Source organism: Lepus europaeus, chromosome 5, assembly GCF_033115175.1.
Source record: "Lepus europaeus isolate LE1 chromosome 5, mLepTim1.pri, whole genome shotgun sequence".
In the NCBI taxonomy this organism is placed as follows: domain Eukaryota; kingdom Metazoa; phylum Chordata; class Mammalia; order Lagomorpha; family Leporidae; genus Lepus; species Lepus europaeus.
Window position 1 is genome coordinate 49,916,639 of NC_084831.1, and position 11,654 is coordinate 49,928,292.

At 43.3% G+C, this 11,654-nt stretch overlaps 1 protein-coding gene across 11 annotated transcripts in view; it reads right to left on the reverse strand.

Annotated features, from left to right (window-relative positions):
- OMA1 (OMA1 zinc metallopeptidase) overlaps positions 1-11,335 on the reverse strand; it is a 79,818-nt gene extending 68,483 nt beyond the window's left edge. The window contains exons 1-4 of one of the 11 annotated variants that reach the window (XM_062191412.1): positions 11,280-11,322; positions 8,869-9,029; positions 4,000-4,286; positions 3,703-3,841 (exon numbers count right to left, since the gene is read on the reverse strand). The gene's annotated coding sequence lies outside the window, so the exon portion shown is untranslated. Of the gene's footprint in view, positions 1-3,702; positions 3,842-3,999; positions 4,287-8,868; positions 9,030-10,678; positions 10,715-10,793; positions 10,809-11,230 lie in introns of those variants that run through there. The other 10 variants (XM_062191416.1, XM_062191417.1, XM_062191419.1 and 7 more) reach the window with 10 other exon arrangements.
- Between the last annotated feature and the right edge of the window lie 319 nt (positions 11,336-11,654).

Below are 11,654 nucleotides of genomic sequence, written 5' to 3' on the forward strand. Positions count from 1 at the left end.
TTAATAAAATCAAGAGATGAAAAGGGAGATGTAACAACAGAATCCACAGAAATAAAAAGAATCATCAAGAATTACTACAAACAGCTATATGCCAACAAGTTGCAAAGTCAAGAAGAAATGGGGGGCCAGCGCTATGGCACAGCTGGTAAGGCTGTTGCCTGCAGTGCCAGCATCCCATATGGGTGCCGGTTTGAGTCCCAGCTGTTCTACTTCTGATCCAGCTCTTTGCTATGTCCTGGGAAAGCAGTAGAAGATGGCCTAACTCTTTGGGCCCTTGCACCTGTTTGGGAAACCCAAAAGAAGCTCCTGGCTCCTGGCTTTGGATCTGCCTGGCTCCAGCTGTGGCAGCCGTTTGGGAAGTGAACCTGTGCATGGAAGACTTCTCTCCTTCCCTCTGCCTCTCTGTAATTCTGCCTTTCAAATAAATAAATAAATAAAGGAGGAGGAGGAGGAGAAACAGATTTCTGGACAAATATAACCTACCAAAATTGAGTTGTGAAGACATGGAAAACCTAAATAGAACAATAACTAAGACAGATTGAATCAGTAATAAAGACTCTCCCAACAAAGAAAAGCCCAGGACCAGTTGGCTTCACTATTGAACTCTACCAAATGTTTAAAGAACTAATTCCAATTCCTCTCATACTACTCAAAGCAATTGAAAGGCTGGGAATCCTCCTAAGCTCCTTCTATGAGGCCAGCATCACCTTAATTCCAAAACCAGAAAAAGATAACGACGAAAGAAAATGACAGACCAATATCACTGATGAACATAGATGCAAAAATCCTCAACAAAATGCTAGCTAATCAAGTCCAATAACACAGCAGAAATATTATTCACCTGGAACAAGTGAGATTTATCCCAGGCATGCAGGGATGGTTCAACATTCACAAATCAATCAGTGTGATACATCACATTAACAAACTGAAGAAAACCATATGATCATCTCAAAAGATGCAGTGAAAGCATTTGATAAAATACAACATCTTTCATGATAAAAACCTTAAGCAAATTGGGTATAGAAGGAACATTCCTTACCACAACCAAGTTAACATGACAAACCCACAGTAAGCATCATATGAAATGGGAGAAAGCTGGAACCATTTCCACTAAGATTCAGAATCAGACAAAGATGTCCACTATCACCACTGCTATTCAACATAGTCCTGGAAGTTTTAGCCAGAGACATCAGGCAAGAAACAAAAATCAAAGGGATACAAACTGTAAAGGAGGAAGTCAAATTATTCCTGTTTGCAGATAACAAGATCCTATAAAGACTCCACTAACAGACTATTGGAACTCATAAGAGAGTTTTGATGTATACACAGACAATGCCATGGCTGAGAAAGAACTTGTAAGATAAGTACCATTCACAATAGCTACAAAAAAAATTAAAATACCTTGGAATAAATTTAGATCGCTATAAATAAAATAAGATCTCTACAATTAACATTACAAAACATTAAAGGAAGAAATAGAAAAAGCTAGAAAAAAAATGGAAGAATCCTCCCTGTCATGGATTGGAAGAATTAACATCATCAAAAGGTAAATAGCCATTTACAGATTCAATGCATTCCCAATCAAAATAGCAATGACATTCTCAGATCCAGAAAAAACAATGCTAAAATTCATATGAGAATACAAGAAACTCCAAATAGCTAAAGCAATCTTACACAACCAAAACAAAGCCAGAGGTATCACAATATCAGATTTCAAGACATACTATAGGGCAGTTATAATCAAAACAGCCTGCTACTGGCACAAAAATAAACATGTAGACCAATGGAACAGAACAGAAACCCAAGAAACCAATCCACACACCTACAACCAACTAAAATCAATCCCTGGAGAAAGGACAGTCTATTCAACAAATGATGCTGGGAAAACTGGATCTCTGCATGCATTAAGTATGAAAAAAGACCCCTATCTTTCACAAAAATCAACTCAAAATGGACCAAGGACCTACATCTATAACCTGATACCAACAAATTACTGGAGGAGAACAATGGAGAAACCCTGTAAGACATTGGCATAGGCAAAGAGTTCTTGGAAAAGACCCCAGAAGCACAGGCAATAAAAACAAAAACAGACAGGTGGGATTACATCAAGCTAGGAAGTTTCTGCACCAAAAGAAACGCTCGACAAAGTAAAGAGGCAACTGACAGAATAGGAGAAAATATCTGCAAACTATGCAACTGATAAAGGGTTAACATCCAGAATCTATAAAGAGCTCAAGAAACTCAACAAGAACAAAACAAACAATCCAGCTAAGAAATGGGCAAACAACTTGAACAGATATTTTTCAAAGGATGAAATTCAAATGGCCAACAGACACATTAAAAAAATGTTCAAGATCACTAGCCATCAAGGAAATGCAAATAATAACCACAATAGTTTCACCTCACTCCAGCTAGAATGGCTATCATACAGAAATCAAAAAATAATAAATGCTGGAGAGGGTGTAAGGAAAAACATACCCTAATACACTGTTGTTGGGAATGTAAACTAGTACAGCCATTGTGGAAGACAGTATGGAGATTCCTCAGAAAGCGGAAAATACATCTACCATATGACCCAGCCATCCCACTCCTGGGAATTTACACAAACAAAATGAAATCAGCATATGAAAGAGCTATCTATACCCCCCATGTTTACTGCAGCTCAATTCACTAGAGCTAAGATACGGAATCAACCCAGATGTCCAATAACTGATGGCTGGAAAAGAAAATGTATTATATATATACTATGGAATATTACTCAGCCATAAAAAAAGATTAAAATCTTGTCTTTTGCAACAAAATAGATAAAACTGGAAACCATTATACTTAGTGAAATAAGCCAGTCCCAAAAAGACAAATTCCATATGTTTTCCCTGATCTGTGGTAACTAATAAAATACAAAAAAGTGTAACGTATATGAGCAAAACTAACATTTTGAGATTTTTGTTTACCGCTCTTGTCTATTCTATTGAAGTACAGTGCTGTTTTCTTCTTACTATTTGCTGAATTCTTTACTTAGTGGAGGGTTATTATAAAATAAACTGAAAGTACACCATTGTTAAAAAGAAAAAAACAAGAAAGGAAGGAAGACAGAGGCGGGTAATGTGGGTGGGAGGGTAGGGGATACGAAGTATCATCATGCTCCTAAATCTTTATATATGAAATTTGTTCTCCTTATATAAACAAAAAATTTAAAAAAGAAAACCCAAGGGAATATACCCAAGAAAGCTAATAAAATAACTGAGTTTGGTAAGATAGCAGGATATAAGATCAACATACTAAAACAATTGTATTTCTATATGCTAGCAAACGATAGAAGCCAGAGTTCACTCCCAAAGCCAGTATGCACAGTATTTCGACTCTAGCTCTATGAAATGAATGCTGAAAATCTCAACTAATCTACAGTGAAAGGTCAGTGATTACCTGTTAATGGGTAAGTAAAAAGGGGCAGAGGGAGGCATCACCATGTTGGAAGTAATAAATATTTCACCATTTTGATTGTGGTGTTGCTTTCACAGATGTATAGACATTTCAAAACTCACATTCTAAAGTTCAAATATGTACTATTTGTTGCATGCCAAGTAGACATCAAACTATTTTTTAAAGGATAATTTAAAAAAAACACCCAAATTCAATATACAAATGAACTTTGGATCCTAATTTGGAAGTAAAAAAACAGCTTTAGAAGACAAATGATACTACCAGTGGAGACTGAAGTTATCTGAATCTGAATGTAGATTTGCTTTTAAGTTATTTTACGTAATTATTAATTTTCTCAGGTGACAAATGATAACATGGTTATACAGGCAACTGTCCATTCCTGAGATACTTGCTCCAGTACCTATGACAAATGAAACAGTTTCAAATTGTAACACACATGTACACACAGATACAAAGGACAAAAAGCCAATACTATAAAATATTAACAACTGTTGTAGCTAAGTGATGGTTATACAAGGACAATTCAAAAAATTCATGGAGGCCAGCGCCCCGGCTTACTAGGCTATTATCCTCCACCTGCGGCGCCGGCACTCGGGTTCTAGTCCCGGCTGGGGTGCTGGATTCTGTCCGGTTGCTCCTCTTCCAGTCCAGCTCTCCACTGTGGCTCTGGAAGGCAGTGGAGGATGGCCCAAGTGCTTGGGCCCTGCACCCGCACGGGAGACCAGGAGGAAGCACCTGGCTCCTGGCTTCGGATCAGTGCAGCGCGCCAGCCGTAGTGGCCATTTGGGGAGTGAACCAATGGAAGGAAGACCTTTCTCTCTGTCTTTCTCTCTCACTAACTCTGCCTGTTAAAAAAAAATCATGGAAAAAATTGGAATTAAGAGTTATATTTTGGTGCAAAAAATCTTGAAATACATGTACAGTTTTCATAGTAGGCATTTTTGTGAACTTTTCTGGTTTTAAAAAATTTTTTTGTATACAAAGAGAATTGAAAATGAATCTTTACATGAATGGAAGGGGAAAGGGAGCGGGAAAGGGGAGGGTTGCGGGCGGGAGGGAAGTTATGGGAGGGGGGAAGCCATTGTAACCCATAAGCTATACTTTGGAAATTTATATTCATTAAATAAAAGTTTAATAAAAAAAATTATTTGAAAGGCAGAAAAATCTCCGATCTGCTGGTTCACTCTCCAAATGCCTCTAACACCAGAGTTAGACAAGGAAAGGGGCCAGGAGCCTGGTACTCCCTCTGGGTCTCCCACATGGATGGTGGGGACCTAATATTTGAGCCATCACCTGTTACCTTTCAGGATGTGCATCAACAAGAAGCTGGAATCAGAAGCAGAGCCAGGACTTGAACCTATGTACCCCAACATGGGATGTAGGTGTGCCAAGTGGCATCTTAACTGCTGCACCAAACACCCACCTCATTTTTCATGGGTTTTGATGACTCTTTGTATGCATGGATTTCAAAATAATTTTTTGCAACAGAATAAACTTACCTTTAATTCCTGGAAGTACCCTCCTATATGTTCCTTACATTTCTTTTTTTCAACCTTTCTGAATGTTTCAGAACTTCATCATGAAAGTTCAGGGAAAAATATGTAAAACTAACTCAATCTAGGATAATCCAGTATTATCTACAGAGATGCTTCTGAAATACCAGTTTCAGTGAGCAATAGATCTAACATCAAATTATTTGAAAATCATTCAAAATGTTTTATGTATACATTTTGGCCTTGCACTATTAATATATAACATGAATAAACATTATTCTAAGTAAACATCAACTCCAAGTTAGCTCTTTCTGAATTACTACCCATTTTAAATCAGTCAGCCCAAGCTGATATATAATACTTGGACACTGAAACAAGACACTTCCTAGTTTTTTTCTTTTCTAAGCAAGCTGAAAAGTGATAAAACAATTTAAGCCTAGCAATACTTTCAAAATTGGTGCCTAAGTGGCTAGTAAGTTTCTTCATTGGTTAAGTGACATGGAGTTACACATGCAACATAAAACAAAGTCCTGGGACCAGGCTGTGGTGTTCTCCTGCATGCCCTAGTGGAGTGCCTGGATTCAACATCCAGCTCTGCTTCCACTTCCAGTCCCCTGGTAACGAGCACCCCGGGAAGTCTCAGGTAATAGCTCAAGTACTTGGTCCCTGCCACCCACATGGGAGACCCAAGATGAGTTTCAGCCTCCTGCCTTCCCTCTGGCCCAGCCCCAGCTATTGCAGACATTTGGGAAATAAATCAGTGGATGGAAGATATCTCCCCTCCCAACCCTTGGTGTATCTCTGTCTCTCCTCCCTCTCTTCCTGTCTACCTCTCCTCCCCCAAAATTCTAGTAAGATTAAGATGAATAAAGAAAAATTTAATAATAAATAAATAAAGTCCTAACCCTTATGGAGGCCACAATTGAGCTGAGGAAACAAAAATGAACCCCAGAAAGAAATACAAGAATTGTTTCTTGTTAAATGTGATGTACCCAGGCCGGTGCTGTGGCGTAGCAGGTAAAGCCTCATCCTGCAGTGCCAGCAACCCATACGGGTGCCGGATTGGGTCCCAGCTGCTCCATTTCCAATACAGCTCTCTGCTATGGCCTGGGAAAGCAGTAGCAGATGGCCCAAGTCCTTGGGCCCCTGCACCCACGTGGGAGACCCGGAAGAAGCTCCTGGCTTCGGATTGGCGTAGCTCCAGCTAATGTGGCCAATTGGGGAGTGAATCGTGAACAAGCGGATAGAAGCCCTCTCTCTCTCTCTCTCTCTCTCTCTCTTTCTCTCTAACTCTGACTTTCAAATAAATAAATATTTTTTAAAAACAATGTGATGTAACATATAAACTTTAAGGACAGTCATGAGTAGAGGAATGGCTCAAAAAGGCAACAAAAGCTGACATTTGGGCAGACGCGGAAAGACAAAAAAAAAAAAAGTATTGTTTCAAACAGGAATATGTACTTAGGCTTAAATGGACAGTCTTCCAGTAGAAATCAAACTTCAAACATAATACAACCTTTCTTTTTTCAAATCAAATGACTAATAATAGTAGTAAATCTTAGACTTGCCCAATCATGTCTTTTTTTTTTTTGAGAGGCAGAGTTAGTGAGACAGAGAGAAAGGTCTTTCTTCCATTGGTTCACCCCCCAAATGGCCTCCACAGCTGGCACGCTGCGCCGATCCAAAGCCAGGAGCCAGGAGCTTCCTCCTGGTCTCCCATGTGGGTACAGGGCCCAAGCTCTTGGGCCATCCTCCACTGCCTTCCCGGGCCTCAGCAGAGAGCTGGACTGAAGAGGAGCAACCGGGACAGAATCCGGCGCCCCAACTGGGACTAGAACCAGGGGTGCCAGCGCCACAGGCAGAGGACTAGCCTAGTGAGCTGGGGCGCCAGCCAATCATGTCTTTTTTAAGTGCATCCTTATAGCCTCAACGTAGTGGATGGGGCTACGGAGTCATGTTTGTCCCTAATGGTCTCTGTCATAGTCCCAGAGCTAGCAGTAGACACAAGACACTGAAAAAGCTTTAGGTGAAACACCTCCAACACAGAAAAGTACAACCATGTATTTAGTTGGTGCTATGGCAAAACAAACTGAAGACAGAAAGTTTTGCAAAAGAAATGGACTTAAAGAAATGACACTGGAACGGATGTGAGGGAAGAAGATAAGTAACAGACCATGAAGTCAGGGAAAGGGACAAGAGAGAGAGTATGGATGAGACCTTCCTGGCGCCCAAGAGAATACTGTATTGATTGCATTTAAATGAGTTTCAGAGCTTTTTACTTTACCCCTAAAGCAATTCCCTCTCTTCATTGCACCTCTATATCTAGAAAATAAATATTCTGTAAGGTGTTTACATGGTATAAAGGCTACACATGTGTTCCTTCTGTACTTTTCAAACTTCCCAATTTTTTTTTTTTTTAAGATTTACTTATTTATTTGAAAGTCAGAGTTACAGAGAGGCAGAGGCAGGCAGAGTGAGAGGTTTTCCATCCTCTTGATTCATTCTCCAGATGGCCACAATGGCCAGAGCTGCACTAATCCCAAGCCAGGAGCCAGAAGCTTCCTCTGGGTCTCCCACGTGGGTGCAGGGCCCCAAGGACTTGAGCCATCTTCTACTGCTTTCCCAGGCCATAGCAGAGAGCTGGATCAGATGTGGAACAGCTGGGATTTGAACTGGCACCCATATGGGATGCCAGCACTGCAGGCAGCGGCTTTAACTACTACACCACAGCACTGGCCCCTCCCAATTTTCAAGACTGAATCAGTTCCAGAAAATACGGAATTATCTCTACAGTGACTATTTTTTTAAAAAAGATTTTTATTTATTTTATTTAAAAGGCAGAGTTAGAGAGAGAGAAAGGGAGAGACAAAGAGAGATCTTCCATCTGCTGGTTCACATCCCAAATGGCTGCACCAGCCAGGACTGTGCCAGGCCAAAGCCAGGAGCCAGGAGCTTCTGCTGGGTCTCACATGTGGGTACCTGAGTCCAGGGCCATCTTTGGCTGCGTTTCCAGGTGCATTGGCAAGGAGCTGGACTGAAAGTGGAGCAGCCAGGAACTGAACCAGCGCTCATGTGGGATGGCCGCATTACAGGTGGTGGCTTAACCTGCTACACCACAACACTGGCCTTTGCAGTGACTTTAATATCCAAAAAAATCTCAGCCCACATTAAACAGTCCTGTCAGTTCTACCTCCTTAATATCTCAACACATCCCTTCCTGGGTCTGTGGTCTAGGGTGTTGACTATCATATACCCTCTAATCTCTGTCTTATTTCATCACCAGCCCCTAACCCTCCACTTATCCCTGAAACTAGAGGTAAAGAAATCTCTCAAAATGGAAATCAGACAACCAAATCTACCCCCACAATTCACACAAAGTCCTACACTGCAAGATGTTACACATCTTCTAAAAACGGAGACCTATGTCATGGCAAAGAGACACGAAAAATTTTAAAATAGTAACAATAAATGCTACAGAGCAGGGGAGGCAAACCCAACTGTGGAAAGCGGCCATGTGTAACAGAACTTTTTGCAAAATGGAATGTTCTCTATCTGGGCTGTCCAACACAGTTGCCCCTACACATGTGGGTGGCTACTGAGCACTGGAAATGTGGCTGGTGCCTCTGAAGAATAGATTTCTAAATGAAGTTAAATGGCCACACTGCATGTGACTAGTGGCACCCATATTATACGGCAGACTTAAGGTGCAGGCAGCTGGATCCGCAAAGCCACACTAGTGTGAGTGCAGATTCATGCCTATCTAAAGGGGGGTACAAGCTAATGGAATTCGAGCTTAATGTTGCCAACGTTTCAAAACTTTGAAGGAAAGACAAAAATTCAGACTTTACATGAAATATTTTAAAATGTTGGCAACCAACTTAAATTATCTTTAGCTGCTCTGACCAAACTTCACAGACCTTATTCAGTTTCTTACCTGGAAATTCTGTTATGCATTCAGTGCACATTTAAAAAGTGCTTGCTGGGGCCAGAGCTGTGGCACAGCCGGTAAAGCCTCTGCCTGCAGTGCTGGTATCCCATGTCGGCACCGGTTCAAAGCCTGGCTGCTCCACTTCCGATCTAGCTCTCTGCTGTGGCCTGGGAAAACAGTAGAAGATGGCCCAAGTTTTTGGGCCCCTGCACCCGCATGGGAGACCTGGAAGAAGCTCCTGGCTCCTGGCTTCAGATTGACTCATCTCTGGCCGTTGCGGCCATCCTGGGAGTAAACTAGCAGATGGAAGACCTTTCTGTCTCTCTCTGCCTTTCAAATAAATAAATAAATCTTTAAGGAAAACCTTTCTCTCTGTCTCTCTCTCTCTCACTGTCTAACTCTGCCTGTCAAAAAAAGTAGAATTAAATAAAAAATTAAAAAATAAAAAAATCTTTAAAAAAAATAATAATAAAGTGCCTGCTACACACCAGACACCATTTTGAGTGCTAGAGATAGTGCCAAGAACAAAACAGAAACCTCTGCCCAACTAACTTGTAAAATAATAATACCACATGCTAGAATACACAAAAGTAAATAAATCTTAACAGAGAGGCATCCACTATTCACAATGATGATTGTGGGTAGCAAGGTGGCGATTATGCAGGATTCAGTATTTCCATCTAACGGAAGCCCAAAACCAGGTAACTGCTTTTGTAATTTCCACTGGTTTTCCATGAAAGTGCTAGACCAGGCCCTTCAAAATGCAGCCCTCCCCCCACACACACACCTTCCCCAACCCTCCTTCTTCAGCTCCTGAATTCCAGACCTCCTTACTTTCACCCTTCAGGAAATGTTCACATCTGAGCCCTTGCACATCTGTTCACTGTGCTTAGTTCTGCTCATAGAACAAGCAAACTCCCGCTCACCTCTCATGACATGTGTGACTTTAAGTATTTTACTGACATGAAGGTAGAAGCAAAAGTCCCCAACACCATACATAAATAATTCAAAGTGTTATCACCTACATCATTGACAATCAAGCGTCATTTAGAATGGAAATATGCTCTATGCCTGGTACTTTGTAGTCCTTGGTTTTCCCATAAGGAAGTGTAAAGAATGGAGAAAGATGAGGCTGCTGCTGTGGAGCAGTAGGTTAAAGTCCCAGCCTGCAGCGCCAGCATCCCACATGGGTGCCAGCTCAAAAAAGTGCTCCTTTTTAATCCAACTCTCTGCTATGGCCTGGGAAAGCAGTAGAAGGTGGCTCAAGTCCTTGGGCCCCTGCACCCGCATGGGAGACTGGGAAGAAGTTAATGGCTCCTGATTTTGGATCAGCTCAGCTATGGCCATTGTGGTCATTCAGGGAGTGAACCAATGGAAAGGAAGACCTCTCTCTGTCTCTGTCTCTAACTCTCTCTGTAACTCTTTCAAATAAATAAAATAAATCTTTTTAAAAAAAAAAATAATGGAGAAAGAAATCCATGTATTCATTTTCAAATTGCTAGAGTACAGAGAGCAGAAGAGTAAGGGCTGACACATCCTCTTTAAGAACTGTGGCAGGTCAACCAACATAGCTGGCACTCTCCCAGCATTACAAACGAACGGTGTGGGAGAATTAAACAATCTGGACTGTTAGCCTCTGAGAACATTTCAGAGCCTCCATTCCTTAAGTACCATCTCAGAATGAGCGAGGACAGCGCTCACTGGCACTCCCAGCTGAAGCCCGGACGACAGTGCTAATAACTCTTGCTGAAAATGACTAGTTCTTCTCCGGTTTCTATGGAAACAGCTGTCAGATTGGCAAAAATAGTACGCGTACTTTAAACCAATCATTCAAGCAGAGTACACACATGTCGGGAGGCTTTTTAAAGACTCGGAAGGCCCCAGCAACACACGGAGCCCCTTCGCCCGGCGAAGGACACACAGCAACCTACGCCTCGCTCCCAGTCCCTGGGGTGGGTCAGCCCCTGAATTCCACAGGAGGTTCTTCTCGGCAAAATGCACTTTAAAAACCCGTGCTGGGGACCGCACGCCGGGTGACGTGGCAACAGCACAAACAGCGATTCTGTAGGCAAGTCTGCGAATCTTCTCCTGGCTGAGGGGCGGCAGGAGGACTTTTTCTTTTCTCTCCGAGAGGGAGGAGACTGACTCAGACGCCCGAGGCGGGGGGGCGGCAGCTGGGTGCTGGACTCGGTCCTCCGAGAGGAGGCGAACCCGGGCTTCCGGCAGCCCCCGCCGCGCACTCCCGGTCTGCGCCCCGGCCCGGCCCCACACGCCCGCCGGGGGCCGCTTCATCCCTCCTCCCCCCCACCCCCGGCTCCGCTCCCCCAGCTCCCCGCTCCGGCCCTCACACTCCGCCCCTCCCCGCTACCCGGCAGAACTCGGAGAAGCAGGGCGATGGCGTCACCACGAGCACGTACTCTAGCAGAGCCGAGAGCGACGACTCCTCCGACCCGACACGTGCGCACGCGCACACTCCCTCCCAGAAGCCCCGCCCCCGCACTTCCTGCCCCCTGCTCGGGCCTGGGCGCCTTTTTGCTCCGCCCACACCGGGCAGTTCTCTACGTGGGTCCAGGGCCTTGGCGCGCGCGGTGGCGCCCTGGCGCCCCCGTGCGGCCGGAGGAGGGCCATCGCCCTGGGCTGACTGGCCTGGGAACAACTCTACCTAGTCATGGTCTTGGTATTTGGCTTAGTTGAATTGGATCCTTGGAAGAATGAGCGAGGGAAGGGTGTGCCCGCTGTACAGTCTAAGGCAGTACTGGACGAAGGGACTCGAGGTCTTGGCTCTGGGGCTG